Source organism: Ambystoma mexicanum, chromosome 1p, assembly GCF_040938575.1.
Source record: "Ambystoma mexicanum isolate Mex_15411 chromosome 1p, UKY_AmexF1_1, whole genome shotgun sequence".
Taxonomy (NCBI): domain Eukaryota; kingdom Metazoa; phylum Chordata; class Amphibia; order Caudata; family Ambystomatidae; genus Ambystoma; species Ambystoma mexicanum.
In genome coordinates, this window is record NC_090921.1 from 153,830,330 (window position 1) to 153,853,070 (window position 22,741).

The following is a 22,741-nucleotide window of genomic DNA, read 5'->3' on the forward strand; positions in this document are numbered from 1 at the left end:
CTCTGGGGCCAGCAGAACAGTAGTGGATGAAAGCTTTTTCAGGCCTGAGGATGTTGCTAAGGCACCCAAAGGTCCCACTAAGATGTCTGGAGGCCCTGTCCAAATGGTTCCAATTCTACCAGCCCTCATTCAGTGTAATAACATGACAGTGATGATTCCTGTCAGTGTTCAGACTGAGGTGCCTGGGAGAGTCCTGTTGGGGGATGATCTAAGAACTCTAGGAGTAGTATCCAGTACCCCCAGGCCTCCCAGTATGGAGACCCAGAATCAAACCAAATTGGCTAGAGAGGCCACCTTAAGGAACCACTCTAAGCCTGTGGGAACCTCTACAGAGAACCCCACTACAAGCCCTGGTGTTGGTAAGTTGACCTCTGACCCAGGCAAATTTCAGGCTAAAATGTTAGGGAAATGGGAGCCCGAACCAAGCTCCATCATTACTCCCCCAGTTTTAGAGTCTGTGACTCCCCCTGCTTCTGATGAAGAGGTAGATAGACCAACTGGACCCCTAACCAGGCCTAAGAGAACTGGTAATTCTCAGTGCTGGTAGAAAACCAGAAAAGAAAAGTCTAAGGCCAAAAACCTTCAGACTGTTGGACCTTCTACTGAAGACTCCAACTCAAATCCTAGTCTTGGGAGTGAAACTCCTAAAGTAGGTAAGGGTAGATCTAAGAGGAAGGAGAAGCATGTACCTTGCTTATCTCCATCCCCTCCAACCAAGAGGCCCAAAATCCAACCTTCTCCCAGCAGAGAAGTGGTGAGGAACCTTAGAGGCCCCTCTAGGTCTAAGGGAATCCTTTATATAAGGGCCCCTTGAAAAAGCCTAACACAGGTTCAGAAGTTGTACCAACTTCTGAGGGACTGGTCAGCCAGATCCCCTATTTTTTTTTTTTATTAAAAATATTTCAGTTTAAATTTAAACTTTTCATTTTATCTTATCACAGTTATTATGTTTTAAAACTTCCTTTTAGTCAATTCACGTTTTCAATTCTTTCAATGATCTTCTTCCAAAAATGAAAGATTATGTAAGTCATTCGTTTCTCCGACCCTGACAATATCCAGGCGCATCTTTGATCAGCACTCATCGTCTTTTGTATCGACTCAAAATAAGATCTGCATATAGTTCTTTCTTTACTGAGGGCGGGGCATATCATCATAAGGTGATACAGACTTTCTGTCTCGTCCTGATTTTTGCATATCCGACAAGAAATTTCTTTATTCACTTGCTGTTTAGTTCTTACAGGTCTTTCTCTAGTGGGTAGTAAATTCAGCCGGAATTTCATAAAAAACATTCTTATTTCTTTGTCCGGGAATATCACCAGGTACGGTGGGAGGACGTTGATCGCTCTAACTTCTGCTTTACTTGCTATATTTTCTTTGTATCGAATTATACATTCATTAGTGCTTATCCAATCTTGGTACATTAGTCGTTTCTTGGCATGTTGGGGCCTCATTTGTAGCATTTCTTCTGTTATATCTTCATTTCCTAATGCTCTTAGTATTTGTTGTTTCCATTTAGACAGGGCCCTAGCGTTTATCGCATCGGGCTTTGCTGTGAAGATTTCTAACGCCGGGATTGTTTGTTCCCAAGTTATTTTCCGATACAGATCAAATTTTTTCCAAAGTACCACCGATGCCAGTGATTGCACTGCAATTTCTGCTCGGATACGGGTTATCGGGAACGATTTGGGCAACCTCATTATTTTCCGCCAAAATGTTGCTTCCAAAATTGGCCATATCTTTTCCGACAGTTTAATAAGTGTTTCACTTCCATATGTCAGGATAGGGATAACTTTACTCCTATAGAATGCAATGATTGGTTGGTACGAAAATTTGCCATATTTTTCGTGGAGTATATATCCTTGTCTCGCCAGGGCCATTACTTTTTTTTATCTGTATCTCCCATTCTTTTTCTTCCATTGTTTGACTAATCAATATGCCCAGATATTTATATGATGTTACAATGTCAATAATGGAGGAGTTAATGTATATCACTGTTTTTTTTTCATTTGGTTTCGATTTCATAATAGTCATGATTTTGGTTTTTGCTATATTTATTTTCAACTCATTTCTTTCCATATAGTCTACCAGCATTCAGAGACTCTCTTGTAGACCTTTCGGTGTTTTATCCAATAATATGATGTCATCCGCGTACATCATTATCGGTATCTTTATTGAGTTAATTTTCGGTGGAAATATTCTGTCCGAGATCATTTCACATGGGAGATCTGATGTGAACAAATTGAAAAGTGTGGCTGCCAATGGAGACCCCTGTTTCAAACCATTCCAGGTTTCAATGTACGCAGTCATATGCCCCTCCTCAGTTAGTCTTACTCGTATTTTTGTTGAAGAATAGAGCAGCTTTATTGGTTGTATTATGTGGGGGGGGGCAGTTCCACTTAACCAGTTTGTTTCATAGCAATTGGCGATTCACGCAATCAAACGCAAGATGTAAGTCTACTAATGCTATCCAAACCTGTTGCTTGGAACACATTGCTTCATGTTTTAAAAGATTCAGCAGAAATTGGTTGATGTTAGTACCAACTGCGCAAACAAAGCCCGTTTGTTGAGTAGCAATACGTTTGTTTTCTGAGGCCCAAGCCGTTAGTGACCTTAGTAGAATAGTAGCGAAAATTTTGCCCAACGGGTCTAATAATGCAATGGGCCTATAGTTTATTGGGTTCTCTTTATCTCCTTGCTTAAAGATAGGGATCAGAACCGCTAGTTTCCAAGTTGCAGGAATTCGGTGTAATTGGTTAATCAATTTAATGATTTGTAATAACATGTCCGCCCATATCTCTGGATCAGCTTTGATTAGAGCATTTGTAAGGCCATCCGGGCCGGGAGCTCTTGATTTATTCAAATTCGTGATTATATGTAGGATTTGTTGTCTGGTAGTAGTAATTGCCCATTTATTCATTTTCTGTTGGATTTCGGCTTCAGGGGCGTCCTTCTTCTTATATGCAGCGGAAAGATGTTCTATCCAACGTGCTTTAGTCGCATTTTGTATCTTCGATGTTGGACGCCTTGTGTGGGGTTTAACAGACTCCATAAATCACGCGTATTGCGATTGTTCAGGCATGCTAGCATTTGCTCTGAAACTTGTTGCAACATTTGACTTTTGTGGGATTTTAACCAATGCTGATATTTTTGTTTGGCATTATTAATTGTAGAATATGATTCTCTAGTTCTTTGCTTTCTTAGTTCTCTACATAGTTTTCGTAGTTCTCCTTTTTTCATTGCAATCATAGGATCGTATGTATGGATATGAGGCAAATGTTTTTTCCGCTCTTTTTGGGGTCGATAATATGGCTCAAATAGCCATTCATAATTTATTTTCTCTGCGTCTTTTTTCCCTGTTTCCCTAAAGTTCTGGTTTATTCCCACAATGTCAGTGGTTTTCAATCTCAGTCTTGTAGTTTTCGCATTCAGTTCCATCTCAGGCAGAATAAGTAGCTCTTTATCTAGGTTTTGCCTTTGCCATGTCATTGATATCATGCGATGATCACTGTTGTTATTCTTTGTGATCTCTGTTTTTGTCACTGCATTCGCAATATTCTCAGAGGTATATATATAGTCCAGAGCTGCTTCCGATGTACCTTGTGACCACGTTGGAATAAGTTGTAGGTCCGCATTCTGATAGCTACCCATCAGATTCAGATTTCTTGTTTTCATTTCTTTCATCCACGCGTTAGCTCTCGAGGACAGAGCGTTCTTTTCTTTATAATTCCAATTTTATCAAAAATATGTATGTTTAAGTCTCCACATATTATTATGTCGATTGATGGAAACTTTGTGACAAGTTTATCAAGCGCTGTTAAGAGTGCATCAAGATATGCCGTTTCGTCAGTCGCTATGGGGTTCCAGTACATATTAAATATGACCATTCAGCGTGACTGGTTGCAGGCGGGTTTGTTTTGTTGTCGTACCACCACATATTGGATCCATGGGTTCAGATTTGTTGCTTCCACCGGAGTCCAATACGAGTTAATTTTTATCATCGTAATCTGCCCTGACGACGGTCTTCCCTGTTGTTGTATAATGGCTGGATTAGTAAAAATATTGTATCCTTCGCACGTGGGAGGATGCGACAACCATGTCTCTTGAAGACAGATTATGTGCGCTTGTTGTAGTTTAGGATGGGTTTGGTGGAATAAATGATCATGACCTCTGGTATTCCATGAGGTCAGTAGGGTCTGTACTCTCTGTTTCTCCACTCGTTGTTATGAGGACACAGATAAGCTACTTTCATTTTCTTTTGATTGAAATGTATATTCTCTTCTGATATATCTAGAAGTAGAAAGTCTTTGATTTGTTTGATGTTCGTCTTCCCCGCTATCTGACATGAATGTTGATGATGCATCGTTGATTGTTGTTGAAGCAAGGTACATATCTGCTTTTTCATATTTTCGGCTAAATGGCATCAGATCATTTTTATTGTACTCGTGGCATCAGACCTTGGTCTTTTGTTCGTCTCCTTCGTCTTGATACATTTGAAGCCAATATATTGCAATTGAATGTCGGCTTGCAGGATTTCTTGCATAGTTGTTTGAGTCATAAACTGTATTTCAACTGTATCAAGTTTCTGATCATCAGTGAATTTGACCAGGTATATGTCTTTCGTATTGATGTGCTTCAATTCTGGAATAGCCTGGAGAACACGTAGAGTGTTAGTGCGGTTTAATATCACCGCAGGCTTTGCTGGTCGTATATGTGTCATTGTAATTACGTATTTCTCTTGTCGTTTTAAGGGATCGACAAATATGGGTGTTTTTAACAATGGGTAAGCAAAACTCTTGTCGTCATAAGTCGACTGACAGTGGGTGTCTAGTTTCGATTCATTTATTTGTTCTCTTAATAGTTTCTGTTCAGCGAGTCGACATTTTTTTCTTTTTTCCTTTGTTTTTGATTTTTCCATGGTATGGAAACTTTCAAATTCTTCATCCGATATGTCAATACAAGTAAGTTCTAAACGGCGATTAGCCGTCGAGTTGGAATTAGGGTATTGATCTAGGAGGATCATCTCTTTGATGTTCTGTTCTTGGTTTATAGATGAAATGTCTAGGGATTTGCCATCCGGGTAAGTGGATAGATCTAGTAGATCAACTTCATCTTTTGCCTCCTCTTGTTGTAATTCTCTTCGTGTCAGTGGAGGCATCTCTGTCTTTTTTGTTTGCCTTTTTCTTTGGGTGTTGACATGTATGGTTTGGTTGTCTAATTTCTGCATATGGGTTTGCGGTATCAGTAGCCCTTCCTGGGGCGTGGGTGTGGTCAGATTTCTTAAGAACGCACGGGATCCTGTTTGTCGTTTCTTGTTTTTCCCTTCGTTAGAGGCCTTTCCTTTTATATTTCTTCTGCCATCCGGCTTAAGGAACATGTCGAAGGGTTAGGGATCTGATCTTTGAGCAGGTAATATCTCAGATTTGGAATGATTTATCTCTCGCCGAGGTGATGTCTTGGCATTTGTATTCTCTAATTGTACTTCTTGTTGTATCTGTACATTTTGTTCTATTTTCCTCTGTGGGCCACACAGTTCTGTTAATTTTGCCATTATCTTTGTCATCTCATTCATAAGTAGCATGATTGCAGAGTTCCCTTGTATTCTTTCCATTCGATCCGCACTGGCAATTTCGGCCAGTCTATTTTGCCACATATGGCTTGTTTCAGCTTCGGTGTTCAAACGTTGTTGTATTTGGCAGATGAAGTTCTCAATATGAATCTGCTTAGTATGCATCAGCGCGATCAAAGTGGCTTGATCTTTTATTGCATCGACATTTGACTCATGTAATTTCAGGAACGGAATCAGTGACTGTGATGTTGTTGTAATCAAGAGATTTTGTAGTTCCATCATTGTTGTTGGTAGACGGGCCATATTCAGGGTCTCTGTCTGTTGTTCTGCCATTCTATAATCAGATGTACCGGGGTCTGTGAGAGGTTGCTGTTCTACCTTTAATGGCCGGTGTCTGTCCTTTGTTACCTCGTGTGTCTTATCATGACATTCTAATGGATTGTCTTTCCATGGAAAGAACAAGTGCTCCTCTGTCTGTTTTTGCACCGGGGTTGATGTATGGCATGTTCTTTTCATAGTTGAATTTTTGTAATTCGGCTCTTGTTCAGCTGATAAGTCATGTAATGTCATTAGTGAATTTAAGTCCATCATGTCCATTGACAGGCGCGCTGCTCTGAAAGATTTTTGTTGGTCAATTTCATGTGTATGGGAGGTTTTTCCCATATTTTTCTCCTGTACTTGAACCCATAGTGCTCTTGCGCGGGTTGCCTTCGCTTTCCTTTGGGTTGAAATTTCATTCGAGGACAGCATTGTTAGGTGTTTCTCAGTTTTATCTTGGTTTCTCATTCCATTGAGGGATTCCGAGCGGACCTCTACTCTAAATTTCGCTTTCTCATCTTGGGGAAGCGTCTGCAGATCTTGATCCTGCTTTAACACTACAGCAGGAGTACGCCACTCCTCATCGACACCACCAGGGGGCAGTGTCGGCAGAGCGTCCACGCTCAGGAGCTCATTCAATACAGGAGTCTGAGCTTCACTGCTCGGGGAGGGCGAAGCCACGGCACCCGGGCACAGCCAGGCCTTCGCGTCTCCGCGGCCTTTCCCCTCTCCCTCCCCCCCGACAGGAAGCCCAGCGGCCGTGGCGGGCCGAGCAGCCAGGGGCGCAGCCACCGCCCCCCAGCCTCCACCGCTCTCCCCGCCGGACCCCCACGGGGCCCACGACCCGTCCCCCACCCCAGCAACCAGAGGCGCGGCAGGCCCGCCGAGCACCGCAGCCAGGCGGGGGGACCCACGACAGCAGCCAGGTAGGGGAGCACTCAGAGGGGTGGTCGCCGGCTCTGCGCAGGGGAGAGGGGGCGGGGAGGGGGAGTGCGAGGGCAGTTCCAGTCCGCTGTTGGCTGGGGGTTGTAAGATGCTTATGTTTTCCGACTCCAAATGCCTACTGTGTGGAGGTGGATCAAAAACTGCAATGGTAGCATTCAGGTTTCTTACCTTTTTTTCTCGTGCCGTAATGTCAACATTGCTCTTAGTACGTTGTATTTGTTGGATCAAGTTTTTACCTTTAGATACTGTGGCAAAGGCTTGGGAGATAGATGGTTGATTCTTACTGAGAGGTAAGACCGGGTGCATACTCATTTCTGTTTTCCCTCTCAATCGTGTTCTGGGTCTGGGTACGGTAGGTGACAGGGGTGACTTCTTCGGTTCGCCACCATTTTCCTTCTTACTCATGATGTTGGGCAGGGAGCAAAGTTAGTACCTCTATCCAGTGAGCTGTCAGCGCTCAGGCACGCGTGTGTGCGCACTTCTGTCACAGGGCACGTTCAGGAAACAGGAGTGGGCCGGCAGGGTTGCCCCAAGAGCCCAAAGACCCTAAGACTCTGCGACCTGACTCTGCGGCCGCTCCGCGGATAATGGGAGCTTTTAACTTCCTCTCCCAAAAAAAGAGTAGAAAGAGGACTGGAACAGCAGGGAGGTTCTTCTGAGTCTGTATCCCTAAGACTCTGCGACCTGACTCCGCGGCCGCTCCGCGGGTAATGGGAGCTTTTAACTTCCTCTCCCAAAAAAAGTAGAAAGAGGACTGGAACAGCAGTAAGGTTCTTCTGAGTCTGCATCCCTAAGACTCTGCGACCTGACTCTGCGACCTGACTCCGCGGCCGCTCCGCGGATAATGGGAGCTTTTAACTTCCTCTCCCAAAAAAAGAGTAGAAAGAGGACTGGAACAGCAGGGAGGTTCTTCTGAGTCTGTATCCCTAAGACTCTGCGACCTGACCCCGCGGCCGCTCCGCGGATAATGGGAGCTTTTAACTTCCTCTCCCAAAAAAAGAGTAGAAAGAGGACTGGAACAGCAGGGAGGTTCTTCTGAGTCTGTATCCCTAAGACTCTGCGACCTGACTCCGCGGCCGCTCCGCGGGTAATGGGAGCTTTTAACTTCCTCTCCCAAAAAAAGTAGAAAGAGGACTGGAACAGCAGTAAGGTTCTTCTGAGTCTGCATCCCTAAGACTCTGCGACCTGACTCTGCGACCTGACTCCGCGGCCGCTCCGCGGATAATGGGAGCTTTTAACTTCCTCTCCCAAAAAAAAGTAGAAAGAGGACTGGAACAGCAGTAAGGTTCTTCTGAGTCTGTATCCCTAAGACTCTGCGACCTGACTCCGCTATAGTTTTAAAAAGACTGATGTTCCTCAAAGGATTTGTAGGCCATATAGCTTGCAAAGGAAAACCTTTGACTCTACCATTGAACACAGGTCAGGGTGTTACCACCAAAATTCTGATGGTCTCTCTAGGATGTGTGTCATCGACTAGAGGAATGAGATTCATCCAGGAGTGGATTAAATCCTCCTGTCCCTTAGTCTGTGGGGGGGGGCGAGTGTTAGGGAGAATTCTCTGTAAAGGCCAATTTCCCAAACCTAGTGAGTCCCCCAGCAGCTTTGCTGGATTTCTTGGGGTTTAATTTTTTCTCCTGCTAAGAGTGAGACTCTTTTTCTCCCACTCTTAGGCATGATTTGAGAATGTCCTTTGACTATTTAATGTGTTTTATGGGCTATGTGGTCTTTTACCCCACAGGGCTTCATGTGTTTTTGGTATATGTGTTACACAGCACCCTCAGTGCAGTAACACAGGGGTGTCATAGTGACCCCCAAACATAGACTCCATACCCTGGGACTGACTACTGTCTCCCAGGGCATGTAAAGTCACCATTGACTTTACTAGTCTTAAATTGTGAACAGAACCAGTACAAACAATCATATTGTGGAAGTACTGGTAGGGGTAATTCGATTGCCCCTGGGTCTGTTTTCCAAGGGGGCACTGTCCAGCCCCCCCTTGTCGAGTTTCTGGCTGGTGGCAGTGGATACCACGCGAAATATTCCACTGGAATATTTCCTATGGGATTTTCCCATTCATTTTAAACGCACCACTTTTTTGGTGCAATGTTAAAGATACCTCCGGGTTATTTATTTAATATTTATTCCCCCGGTTGGGTCTTTTTGCCAGGACTCGGTTTTAAAATGGCATTTGTTTTCGCCTCTGAAACTCCAACCCAAGTCGAGCCCTTTGTTCCACTTTTCACGGGCTTCTGCACAGAAGCCTCCAAAAGTGGTGGCACTCTGTCTGGGTCTACAGGATGTGTGGGAGTGGGGAATAGGCACCCTGGACTGAGTTGCCTTGGCAACTCAAGTCGCACTCTTGTGTGAGTGGCCCAGTGGTGAGCCGCCCAGCTCACCACTTAGCATGTTTGATTGACAGCTAGGCTGATGAATGGGGGTTTTCTGCATAAAAGCAGGGCTTTGGGGACTGGAACTTCAGAAGTCGCCACAGGACCTAAAGAATCCGAAGAGGGGAGAAGCTGAGCCATCTACAACGACGACACCACCGGTGGAGCCCTGCTGTACGAAACTCACCACTTTCCCGACGACAGAGAAGACCTTCTTCCAGGAGAGTCTTCTTCCCTTTGAGCTGGTGGGACCAACAATTTCGCCTTTTTCGCTGCCTGGATCATCTCGTGGTTGAATCGCCTGTGCCAAGCACCCCGGCGGCCGGATAGCCACGCTTCACCACTTCTGCGAATAAAAGGGTAGTACCTGTTAACCGGGAAACTCTGCGGCTGGTTTCTTCCCTGGCAGTGCAACGACCTCCAGCTTTCCTCCACGTCGAGATCTTCTCTTCCGCTGGACGAAGCCCCGACTTGCACCCGCTGCCAGGAACAACTGCCCCCGCTGGAGCTTTCTCACCAATTCAGGTACTGTGTCCCGCCTGGTCTGCCTTGCAACAGACTGTCCAAGGTGTCCCGTAAATCCTTGACTCTCTATCCTGGGGTCACCTCGGACCCGTTAACATTACCTTTCTAACTTGATCCAACCTCTTTTTGACTTTCCTGCAAAGACTTTGAGTGCATTTCCACTGTGTGATCTTGAGCACATTCCGCCTTTCTCTCTCCAAGAGTGGGCCTGGCTTATGAACTTTTTGCTCTATAGTAGACCCTGCCTTTCTTGACTTTCTGTGGTTCTTTAAAAGTGTTGGTACTGTGTGATTTTCCTATTCTACCTTTTCTCTCCCTTTTTAAACAAATTATTGTAGTGCCATCTATGGTTACACGCTCACCTCTGTTTTGCTAAATAAGTGGTGCCTTAGCCTAGACTTGTCAAATAATTAATTAGGGAGGTGTATGTATTTCTAGTGACTGTGTTTGAACTTGCTTGACATATTAGTGCCAGTGTATTTTTACAAGTGTGCTTTTAAATAAATAATTATATACTTTTATACCAAAGCTCTGGTCAGTGTTTGCTTGTGCTACTGTATTTTTAGCCCTATTGTGTATACTCTATATACTGCCTAACTCTTCTTGAGAGAAGTCTGACTGCTCAGCCACAGCTGCCAGGTAAATCTGGGTGGTACAGACTGCTACCAATTGGGTTTACTGCTAACACCTGTAGTCTTAAACGTTTTGCAGTGGTCCCTAAGGGAACTGCACAGGTTTCTGTCTAACAGTAAGAGACTGAATGGCAAAGAGACTTTGACCTAGAAGGCTCTGATACTGAGATTTGAACTACATCCTTGTGCTAGAGAAGCCAGAGACTGTGCTAAGCTCGAGTGTGCCGCCTTATCCCATACTAAAACTTGGGGAAGGAATGCCAACAGCTTGAATATCCTGACATATCATTTCTTGAACAATTTCCTTTTGCATAACATTGTTTCCCATACTATTTTGTATTTAAAAGTAAGGATTGGCAATAGGTTTATTAGTAAAGGCCCTTTTATTTTGACAGACTCGACTAGGACTGCATTATTAGATTAGTTTAGTTTCTTTATTTGTACCGCGCACCGAACCCTGGGGTAACCGGGCGCCGGAGACTTAGAGACAGTTACAACATGGCAAAAATATACAATACAGACCGTGAAATAACAACAATAAGTGTAGTAGACCGGGTTACAAGATGTTCGACAAGGGCATGTGGAGAAGGAGTACATTAAGCAGAATTTTTGTTGGAAAGCCATGTTTTTGTTTTGGCTCTAAAAATCCAAAAGGAGGGTTCTGCTCTAAGGTTTAGTGGCATAGCGTTCCATAGTTTGGCAGCTAAGACCGGGAAATGGCGCCACCTGCTTTTTTTAGGGAGAATTTGGGAACAGAAAGGCAATGTGAGTATGGCGTTCTAGTTGGTCTAGTTGATGTGTGATTGTGGAACTTGTCTGCCAGGTATTTGGGTGCGTCATTGGAGCAGCATTTATGGACGATGACGAGGGATCTGAGAGTGATTCTGTCTCGTACAGGGAGCCAGTGAGCATCTTGCCTGATGCTGGAGATGTGGGTGTGTCGTGGGATACTGAGGGCGGCTCTGAGGGCATTATTTTGAAGCACCTGTAGTTTGTTCAGGCTGCGTTCTGACGTGCCGAGAAAGAGGGTATTGCAGTAGTCAATTTTTGAGAGCACTAGAACTCTGGCTAGTGTAATGCAGCTGGAAGGAGATAGGAAAGGTTTGCAGGCGTTGATAAGCTTATTTGTATAAACTGTGGATGAGGCTGTGGCATTCACCTGTCTTTTGAGCGAGAGAGTAGAGTCTAGATAAACCCCAAGGGTTTTAATTTCTTTGGCTACTGTGATTAGGTTACCGTCTATGTTGATGGACGCGTAACAGGGGTCTAGTTTGTTTAGCCGTGGTTGGAAGCCGACAAGAAGGAGCTCAGTTTTCTCGTCGTTGAGGCATAGACCGTGCTCTGCTATCCAGGCTTGGATCTCCAAATATAGGTTGTTGATTCTGGTCTAGTCCTCATCGTAGCACCCTGATAGGGTGATGAGAACCTGGGTATCATCAGCATAGTTTGTGTATGTGACACCCAGGTTATCTAGGCGGTCAAACAATAGCTTAGTGAAGATATTGTTTGTATAGGGTTGGCGAGACACACAAGCCTTGAGGGAAGCCGCAGGTGATGGGGACAGGGAGTGCTGAGGCCACCGGGGAGAAGACCCGGGTGGTTCGGTTGGCTAGGAAGAACTGGATCCAGGCAGTCGCCTGGTTAGAGAAGGCCGCTGAGGTCAACAGATGTTCTGTGAGGATCTGATGGTCGACGAGGTTGAAGGCTGCTGATAGATCTAGCAGTAAGAGAATGGCTAGATTACCCTTGTCCTTTGCCTCGTCCATCTCGATTTTTAGGTCCAGTAGGGCTGACTCTGTTCCGTGCCTTGGCCTGAAGGCGGATTGTCTGAGACCCAGGAGGTTGTTGTCTTCCAGGTGCTTCTGTATTTGCAGGTAGGCCACTCTGTCTAAGATCTTTAGGATGTAGGGAACGGTGGTGATTGGCCTGTAGTTATTTGGGTTATTGGGGTCTAGATTAGGTTTTTTTAGTAGTGGCATTTGATGGTCTTATCTTGCTCTCATCTTTAGATTTAGGTTTAGAATTGAAGTTCAATTAAAACCCTTCAACTGTGGTCACTTGTGTCTGTCTTACTGTTTGACACCATGCCTTCCTTACAGTACACAGCAGTATTACACTGTGACTGAACAGACTAGAATGCCTTGCTTTACTAAAGCAGCAATCATCTCATAAATGCCTTCGTCTACCTCTCTAGATAGGACTTATTTTCTTGCCCTCTGTAAAATAGCCCCTGGCTTCAGCTTTATTTTCACAGCTCCTATCCTCTTGAACAGGCAAAGGTCATATGGACTGCAAGTCCATAGAACACTGGGTACTCATGCCAAGTCTTCCTTGAGAAATGGTGGTGGTGCCTTTTTCAGCAAAACCATTCCCTGTGGTACCTCCCTGTAATGTGTCCTGACACCCAATGGAAAACATTGTCTTGTGATCTGAACGATTGTCTCGAGACAGCTCCTCATCTGTCAAGTCAGTCAGTCTGTGTCATTTGTCCACTGCGATTACTGTCCTCCATGCACATCCTGTGTCGTCAGCCCCATGCAATATTATTCTCTTGTCCTTTACTATAACCGCCTCCAGTTCTATTGATTTCACCTGTCCTTCCTACTCATCTAGGGGAATCTCTGGTCTGAACAAAAACTCATTGGGTATGCATAGCAATTTGCCTTGTGTCCCTGGAAGCCGTGCCATCAGCCATTCCACTCCATATTGGAAAAGCTTGAGATTCGCTGGCAACCCCCTCTGTACAGTCTACCCGTAATATGCCTGAATGATGTTCCTTATGTTCATGTAGTGAATTCCTGGAGTCGAGCAAACTATCCCCTGCTCAGTGAATGAAATGGTCATGTTAAGTCGGCTCATCATGTCCCGACCCATTATGTTTACTGGTGTCTGTCGGGAATACCTCAATGGCATAGTCAAGTTGTGTTCTCCTACGAAAATTGGCAGTTTGTCAGTAAAAGGAAACACATCTGTAGCCCCAGAGAATCCCTGTGCATTCATGGCTATGCTTGACATCAGGTATCGCCCCTGTCTAATAGAGGATTGAGTCGCCCCTGTATCTACGAGAAAAGAGAAAGTCTTGTAACCTATTGTCACTCCTATACGTAGTTCCTCATTTGGATTGGGTGTAACGGATAGGATCGAACACATCAGGTTAGTCTGTGGGCTGTCCTATTGTGGATGTAATGACATTCCTGTCCCGGTAAGAGGATTACCCCCCCATTACAGTCACCCCTCCCAGTTTTCGTATGGGAGTCTGCATCATGGAGTCTGTGTGTGTCGTCGCTACAATGTTCTGCTGCATTAGTGCTTGCTGTATTGGTTGAGGTGGCTGTGTATGTTCCTGTGCTTGCAGTGCATGTGTCATGGGTTTGTATGGCTGCATTGGCAGGCTCTGGGTATGCAGTCGATTTTGTATATTCTGTGAGACTACTCCCTCTCCACTTGTCAACATCGCCCCTTCCATTTTGCACTTCAATAGTTTTTTCAAAACTAACTTCGCTTCTTCCTGCTTTCTCTCCTCACGCTTCTTTCTTGCATTCTCCTGCATTAATTGACAGTAGTGCGCTAGTTGGATCTGTGACCATGGTTAACCCTCCATCCCCACAAATTTCTTCAGTTGTTTCTGTACATGTTCTGCCAAACCTTGGCATAATATATGGTAAAATAGCCCCACTGTTTTATCCCACGATTCTCTCATCTCAAGACGCCAATGCTCTTGAATCTCCTAAATGTATTGGAGTGGATCTTTGTCTTCACGCATTTTGGGTGCCATAATTGCGCTTATGTGTCTGGGAACTGTACACTTAGAGCTTGTCATACTGCTGCTCAGCAGTTATTGAATGGTGTGCCATAGTGTTCCATGTTCTGTGCTGTCACACCAGGGTATCCTGCTCTTTTCCAAACGTCATCAGCTACCTCCCCAAGAATGGCTGAGAGTAATAATAATTAGCATTTATTTAGCGCTACGAACCCTCAGGCATCTGTATGTTGCTTATTATTACCCACAGTGTGTTGTGCTCATTTATTGACCTTGAAAGGATGAAAGGCTAAGTTTGGCCCTGCCCGGATTCGAACCTGTGTCGGCAGGCTCTGCACGGATGTCAAAGCGAGCACTGTACTCGCTATGCTATTGGACCAGCATACTGCCAGCGTCGTCCTTGACGTCAATCTTTTTAGTTCATTAATCCATTTCCCAGGCCCTGCAGTCAACAAGGGTAGCTTACACCTCAAATTGTCCTTATCCATCTGTTGCCACAGTATATACTGTGGTCGTCCACCCCCCTGCTCTACTAACGGGAACTGTGTCTGCCTCATTCCCTTGTCACATCTCCCCATGTCCCTGGTGGCTGTGAACACCCTTGTCATCTCTGCCAGTTTCCTTCCTGGCAAAGCCCTAAATCTCTGCGCATATGCAGTAATTTCATCAGCAGTATGTGACCAGCCCCTGAGATGCTCCAGTCATACCTCAGGTTCTCTGTCATTTTTTCCTGTGTCTTCCCCTTCTCCCTATAATGTGCCTCTGTCAGGGCTTACTTCCCTGGAGCGACGGCGAGGCCTCTCCCCCTTGTCATCGGCACTTTCTTGTCGATCTTCATCTAACCCTATAGTCCCAATACTATCGACACTGTCTCCTTCTCTTTTGTCCCCAATGCTGAGCCTCCTTAAGATCGGCTTCTCCTGCTGATTCCCCTTTGTTCTATCGAAACAAATAAATTCACACTTCAACAAGGACCCCGTTATACTCTTACTTGCCTTTGGGGCAACCAAACGGTCCCTTTTGCTCAAGTAGAGTTCCCCTATTCTTCGTAGCCCCTCTCCCTCATCGTCATTTAGACGTGTCAGATCCGTCTTAGTGTTTGCTGTTTTCTTAGACTGTCTCTCCTTCCTTTTGTCTCTCTACCACTCGCATCTCCTATCCTCCTCTTCCTCTCTGCATCTGTGTTTTCTTAGACTGTCTCTCCTTGCTTTCATCTCTCTCCCACTCGCATCTCCTATCTAGCTCTTGCACTCTGCGTCAGTGCTCTTTAACGAGTAGATCAACTTCCAACCTTCTGTTTTCCTTCTTTTATTCCAACTGTCTTTCTTTCTCTTCTTTGGCCTTCCTTGTCGCTGCCACCTCTAGCTCTCTCTGCCTTTTCTTCTCTCTCCCCTCTCTTCCCCTCTCTTTTGCTCGCTCTTGTTCTCTTCTCAACCTGTCGTATTCCTCCTTCTCTTCCCTTTCTCTTCTCTGCTCTTCCTCCATTAGCTCTGCCCATTCTTTGCTTCTTCCTCTGCATCTTTATAACTTGGAGCTTCTTCTCCGTATGTCCTAGCTTGCTTGTTGTCTTCCCATCCAATTTGACAATTTGAGCAATTTCTGTCCACCTACAGATTCATTTGTAGGAACTGTCACCTCATGATCCCCATTATATCCTGTCTGTCCCTCATCATCTTTTCTCTGTTTCGCTTGTAATTTGGTGCGCTCTTTGTGTTTGCCGCTGATAACGTTTGCTTTTTTAATGACCTGCTTTGCACTGCTAAGTGTGTCTTTGCTGCTATACAATGGAGGTGTCAAAATAGGATTGGTGTATCCTGCTGCTGGGTCTACGTCTGCAGTTTGAGGAGGATGAGGGGGGTAGCTGAAGGCGATTCACCTCCTGCATCGCCTTGCAACATCCATTGTTTTTGGGTCGGGTTTCCTTCCTCGTCCTGAAACATTTTCCATAGCTCTAATATAGCCAATTGCTCGATTTTTTGCCCTTTTAAGTACATGGTCATATGTTCCTGCACACACTTGGAAAAGCTTCTTTCTTAGGGCCTTGGCTTCACCAATTTGCCCTCTGTATCGCAAGTTCATTCCATGCTATACTTGTGTATTTTGTCTTGATATCGTGGGACGAACTTGCATAAATGCTGAAGGGGTGTATCCCTCATTTCAACACATTACTTTGTAATCGTCAATACTTACTTGGCCTCTAATCAGGACTTCATCACATTGAATTTACCTTTGTCAATTAAAAAATTCCATAATTAACATCACTTTGCGGTCAAATTCTCAAAACCATACAAATCCAAGGAACCTTTTCAACAGCCCCCCTGGCTCTCCACCATCGACAAGAGCATTCTCCGCCCACCGCCCACACTGCAATTTCCGCCCTTGAGACCCAAACCGTGACTTCATTCATGTGCTTCTTGAGCTCCGCCCAAATGGCACAACACTTTTCATCAATTTAAACAACAGTTCAACAAACGGAATCCATCACGTTCCAAGTACCCCAAGTCCTATTCAACACCCTTATATGTGATGTCACCAACTGTCCAAGGAAAAACCCCTAATACTTCGATATATGTCTCTGTTCTTGACAACATAAACACAATAACAAACATAACATAATGTACATCCGTCCTCCTGCCTCACAGGGTATGCCAAAAAATCATGTGGTCCTTCTATACCGCCGCATATAGGAATACATCTCAATTAGATAGATTAAGAAAACACCTTGTGATATAAGCTAGCATGTCTTGCTAATACCTTTACACAGATAACCATACATATTCATTCATAAACCAAGATAAATTGCCTAACTCATAGGTATCATTTTTATAATATGTTTTGTATTTTTCATTCGTAAACTAAGCTGACCATCTAAGCTGACCACCTAAACTGACCGCCAAAAGAACGGGTAACCTTCACATAAAACACGAAAACACAGAAACACAACACTAAACAGAACTTTCCCTTCCCCAAGTCTATACTTACACTCCGTGATCCGCTGAATCCCCTCGGACACTCTCTCTCTCACAATCTGCACTCTGCTGTCCGGTCTGCTTGGCGTCCAATGTGGAGCTGGCAGGAATTCCTCCAAGGCAGCTCCTGGTGGCGTCTTCAATTATTCCCACTTGTGATACTGGGGTCCTATGATCTTGGGTTGCTGCGCATCCCTTTAGGTATGCAGCGGGATGAGGCGGGCTTCGTGACGAAAGGTCTTAGCAACCATCTTCTGCTACCACTTGTAAAGGAGCTGCAGGGGCACTCTAAGCACTCTTTTCCTCCTCCTTCCCTCCTTCTCTCACTCTGCTAATCCCACAGTTGCTGAATTGGTGTCTGATTGAACCTGAGTAGCAATTGTATCTTTCCACCTCTGGTTCGATGGGAACAGCTTTCCTCCATCTTCCTCGAATGAATAGGCACTGTCCTAGTCTTCCTGCTTGTAATTATGCAGATTTGAAGGTAGTTTCCTAGCAGGTGCCTTATCACCTCGATAAACTAGAAACCTTCCATCTGTGCTTGTCCTTGGCTAGGGTGTGCACTCTGTCTTGGCTGGAAGCTCTGTCTGTCTGCCTTCTGCGGAACCAGGCTGTCAGCTTCCTCATGTATTCGAAGTCTGTCTTGCCTTCCCCATTCACTTCAGTGCACCTATGCCTTCCATCTATGTTCTTATGGGTGTCAATGTTAGTTGCAGTTAAGCATGTGCAAGCTGATTGTACGTATTCTTGGCATCTTGCTTTCTGCGTAGCTCGATATTAACTGGTGTAAGTACGTGTAACAGTCCTCTAACTGCCATGAGTCATAAGCATTTGTTTTATGTCTATCTGCAATAAACAAAAAGTGTTTGTGTAGTTTCGTGCATGGATGCCTTTATGCTACGTGTGTAAATGCATGAACGGTGTGATGTCAATAGTGACGTCATCAGCTTCCGAAGTTCTAGCAAGTCGACTTTTCGATCCATGACAACTCTATCTCCTCCATGTTGTCAGTCATGTATGGCTGCCTGAGCGAGTAACGTTTCTCACATCTGCCATACATCGATGATCGTGATGAAGGGCCTAGGAGTGATGTATATCTCATTTCTCTGCCTTTTCGGCTGCATGTCGAGTGGGGGTCACAAGGGCCACACTTGGGCCTCCGTCTTCAGTTTCCCTTTAGTTCTGTTAGGCAGGGAAATCCTCACTGAGTAGGGATAGTGAGGCATTTAATATCATTTATATTTTAATAAAATGGCAAGTGTTGAACAATCATCAAAAAGTTGCCCGGCTCGCATTGCTGACCCCTCGCATATGGTGTCAGCGGTGGAATCAGAGTCAATTGATATAAATTGGGGAACCCTCAAGTTTGAATATCTTCATAAAAAGCTTCTACCCCTACTATAGCTACTGAACATTCTTTTGGGTCTAATATGTATAGCTGTAGGGGAGAATTGATTCCCACAGATGTAATCCTTATTCCCCCTAATGGCACTTATGTCCGCCTTGCCTCTAAATCAGGTCTGGCCTGTTAGCAGGGCCTAGATGTAGGTGACCCGGACGATAGAGGGGATGGTAAAGTGTTAATGCAAAATAATAGAAAGAAGGCATACCAAATCAAAGCTGGGGAAAGGATAGCACAAGGTATATTGGAATCTGCTGTGTTCCCAAAGCCTGAAGAAGTTAAGAATTGTGAACAAACTGGAAGGGTTTGGAGAGGCAGATTTAGAACCAAAAGTACCAGTACATATAGACAATGAAGAAGAAATTATTCCTGACTTAGCTTTTGTTCAGCATAGTGATCCTTTTCTGACAGAACCTTTTACTCAGGTAACAAGTGAAGAAAGTAGAAAGAAAGGTGGTCCACTCAGATTGTGATACCTAGGATTCATAAAGACATTGGGCCTCATTCTAAGTTTGCCGGTCTGGAAACAGCGGTGCCTGTAGCACCTGCACAGTTACCGCTGGACCTGTAATGAGGCCCATTGTAATGGAGATGGCTCATGCTCATTTGACTGGGAGACATTTGGGAATAATTAAGACCTAAGCCCAAATTGTGAACAGATTTTATTTCCCCAGTATTTATGCAAACATCAAAAAGTTCATAGGTACTTGTGAGCTTTGTCAGAAGACGAGTACAAAAATGGGGAATCTTTTTATGGACCTCTTTGAGAATACTACACTAATGAACTATATCTGAAAGGAGCGCTTCAATGGGCTAGGTACAACAATGACATACTGTTTGTCTGGAAGGGAAGCAAGTTACAGCTACAACAATTTATTGACAAACTAAATAAGAATGACTTTGGGATTGCATTTGTCGCAACACAAGATGATAAAGAAATAGACTTTCTTGACCTTATGATATATGTTTCAGGTGAAAATCTAATGACACAAACTTACAGGAAACCAACATAAGTTAATTCAACGTTATATGCCAGTAAGAATCACCAGAAATCAGTTATATAACCCAGATTTCGGGAAAGAGGCTATCAAGGCAATATAATTCAGGATGCAGTAACAAAGGCACAACTAATGGATAGACAAGAGACTCTGACACAAAAGCTAAGGCCCAAAAACATACAAGGAGAAAAGTCAAATTAATTACAAGATATTGGGCCTCATTACACGGACGGCGGTAAGGAAATAACGTTACCGGTAATTGAATACCGGTAACGCTAAATTTCCTATATAATTACGACCCGGACTTGCCGCTATTAGCACCATCGTTAAGTACGGTGGCACTAATAGCGGCAAGTCCGTGGGCACGCGACCCCCAGGCCGGAAATAGCGGCATGGCGATAATAGCATCCCATCACAAGGTAGGCGGACATGGCAATACCGGCATGGGAAAGACCCCAAAACCCCCTACCGGCATGGCGCTACTACCGGCATCGCGAACCACCCGTTAAGAGACCTGAGCAGTGTATCCACCTGCCACAGGGGGACACATCCAGCACAGGTGTAGGCGATGGAGACTGTGGCAGCACAAAAGGGCACACCACACCCCTTCCCACACCCCTTCCCACACAAAAATGCTTCCAATACTGCCCGCATTACATGGGCTGGAGGATATGATTGCAGTGCGGGAGCATCAACAACAGGCAGCACAGAGGAGACGCAGGAGGAGTACCAGTAGGAGTATTTCAAGACAGGCGCAGCAAGCACCAGCAGGGCACCCAGAAATACCACAGAACCAGCAGGAAGAGGACAAGAAAATTGCACATAGCCGTACCAGCGCTGTGATGGACCAGGCATCTGGCCTCTACAACACACAGCACCGGTCCCTAAGCGTGCCGGGCAAATCCCTCCTGTACGGCCATGACAAAGTGCCGAAGACAACCATGGCATGTGTGATGCGGGACTAAATTTACATCAGACAGAATGTGCCTATGCCACCTGACATGCAAGCGCAAGATGAGGATGATGTGGATGGTGATGAGGATGGCTGAAAAGGCCTGCAGGGACATGCAAGTGGCAATGTCCAGGAGGGACACGATGTGCATCAGCATCTGATGTATCAGATTCCATGACATCCAAGGTATGACCATTATGCATAAAGATGGGTATTACTGCCCTGATACATGTGGTCAGTCCCACAAAGAATCATCTCCCCAATACAGTACACACACACAATGATGAATACCAAGCCAGTGTAAACTTTTTAACAGTGTATTGTGAACAAAAGACAACAATAAGTGCATGGCCCCAACTGTGAAAACACCCCTACCCCCCTCCCCCCACAACACTCCCAAAACACCCTACCCTCCTCCCCCCACAAAACACCCCTCCCCCTCCCCCACAACACTCCCAAAAACACCCCTACCCCTCCTCCCCCCACAACACTCCCAAAAACACCCCTACCCCCCTCCCCCAACACACCCAAAAACACCCCTCCCCCACAACACTCCCAAAAACACCCATTACCCCCCTTCCCCCACAACACTCCCATGTGACCCTCATGGTGTGAACGTGTCCTACTCAAGATGTTGCACCTAGTCCTTGCTGGCCCTAATTGTCAGTTCCTGCCCCGCCATTTGGTGGTTGTGATGTGGTGCGCCTCAGGTTGCGCAGAGACCGGCGTAGGGGGCTAGTTTGCCGGGAACTCCCAGAGGAGGTGGTGGCCGGTTCATCCTGGGTTGTGAGTGGGCATCGGCGCTCAATTGCGTCTGCTATACGGTGCATGGCCAGCCTGAGTTGGGCCATTTCGTTGCAGATCCTGTCGGTGCATGCCTCCATGCCCTCCCTTGTCTGCTGTGCAAAAATACAGAGGTCCTCCCTCAGACGGCCTACCTCAGCCACATGCTGCCCTACTAGCCCAGTGATCTCCGTCTGCCTCTGTATGATGGCTGTGAGGTCATGTTGCATGGTGGGTGCTGGTGGGATGGCTGATGTGCCTTGTTCCATGGCACTGGCCTCAGGTGAGAATACCTGTGGGCTCCATGACCCTTCAAGGGTGGGGGTGGGTGACCCTCCTTGGCTACCCGGACCTGAAGACAACCTCGGGCTTGCCAGTATGGAGCGTGTTGGTCTGGGGCTCTGGCTTAGATCCACAATGCCAGGTGCCTCCTCCTCATCCGAAAGTGGGGCAGTGGCTGCTGCCTCACCCGTTGAACTTGTGGCAGCAGAGTGCATTCCCTCAATGCTGCCTTCACTTGCTGGGAGACACACTCCCGTGGGTGCCACGACGGCAGCAGGCATGGCCTCTGGCTGTGTTGAACTGGTGCCCCTGCTGCCTTTGTCCCTCTGGTCATGGTCACTCCTCCTGGTTCCCCTTGAGGATGTGGCAGTGTCCCCTGTGGCATCCCTCCTGGCTTTTTTGCTGGATGTGGGAGCAGGTGTCGCAGTGCATGGCTCATCAGTTTCTGTGTGTGATCCTGTAGGGGTGAGAAATGGGGATATTCATCATTCATGGTTCGACCTGCCTTATGCTGAATGATTACGTCATGCCGTTCTATGCATTTGGGGCTCTTTAGTGTGGATGCAGGTAATGGGGATGTTGGGTGGGTCATGCATAAATGGATCTGGGTTGAACGGATATGTGGTGATGCATGCATGTCTGTTGGTGGCTGGATCCACGACATTCATATGGACACATGATTGGGGGGCTCATCACACTTCACTGTGCATTGTTGGATGCATACACTCACCTCCATCGGACGAAGTGGGCACGCCATGCTCCATTTCTCCTACTCCCTCTATGCATTCCACTCCGAATGTGTATGCACAGGTCTCCTCCCACTCACAGAGCTTAATAGGCGATTCGCTGCCTCCTCCTGTGCCTGTAGCCAGGTTGCGGTTTTCGGCCAGGATGTTCCTCACACGTAGCCGGAGGTCGTCCAACCTCTTGCGGCAGTCTTTAACTATGCGGGTGCTGGTACCTACCACGCTGACTTTCGTGGCAACCTCGACCCAGATGGCCTTCTTCTTCAGGACGGCCTCCCGCTTCATGTCGTTGCAGAAGACCACCTGTGCATTTGCCGCCAGTGTCTCAGTCAGGATTACAAGCTCCTCCTTGCAGAATTTCTCCTTGCGTTGCCGCTCTGTAGATTTTTTCATGGCCTTGGGCATCTTTAGGCTGTCCTGGAAGGAGTTTTGTTCGGGTTTCCTGGTAAGGTGTCCAGGATAAGGAGGATGGCAAT

At 45.8% G+C, this 22,741-nt stretch overlaps 1 protein-coding gene and 1 long non-coding RNA gene across 5 annotated transcripts in view; one reads left to right on the forward strand and one right to left on the reverse strand.

The window, feature by feature from the left end:
• Positions 1–22,741, reverse strand: part of LOC138567454 (protein phosphatase inhibitor 2-like) — a 2,745,435-nt gene that overhangs the window by 601,724 nt on the left and 2,120,970 nt on the right. The gene's annotated exons all lie outside the window — the stretch shown is intronic.
• Positions 1–22,741, forward strand: part of LOC138567440 (uncharacterized) — a 453,021-nt gene that overhangs the window by 405,288 nt on the left and 24,992 nt on the right. The window lies entirely within an intron of this gene.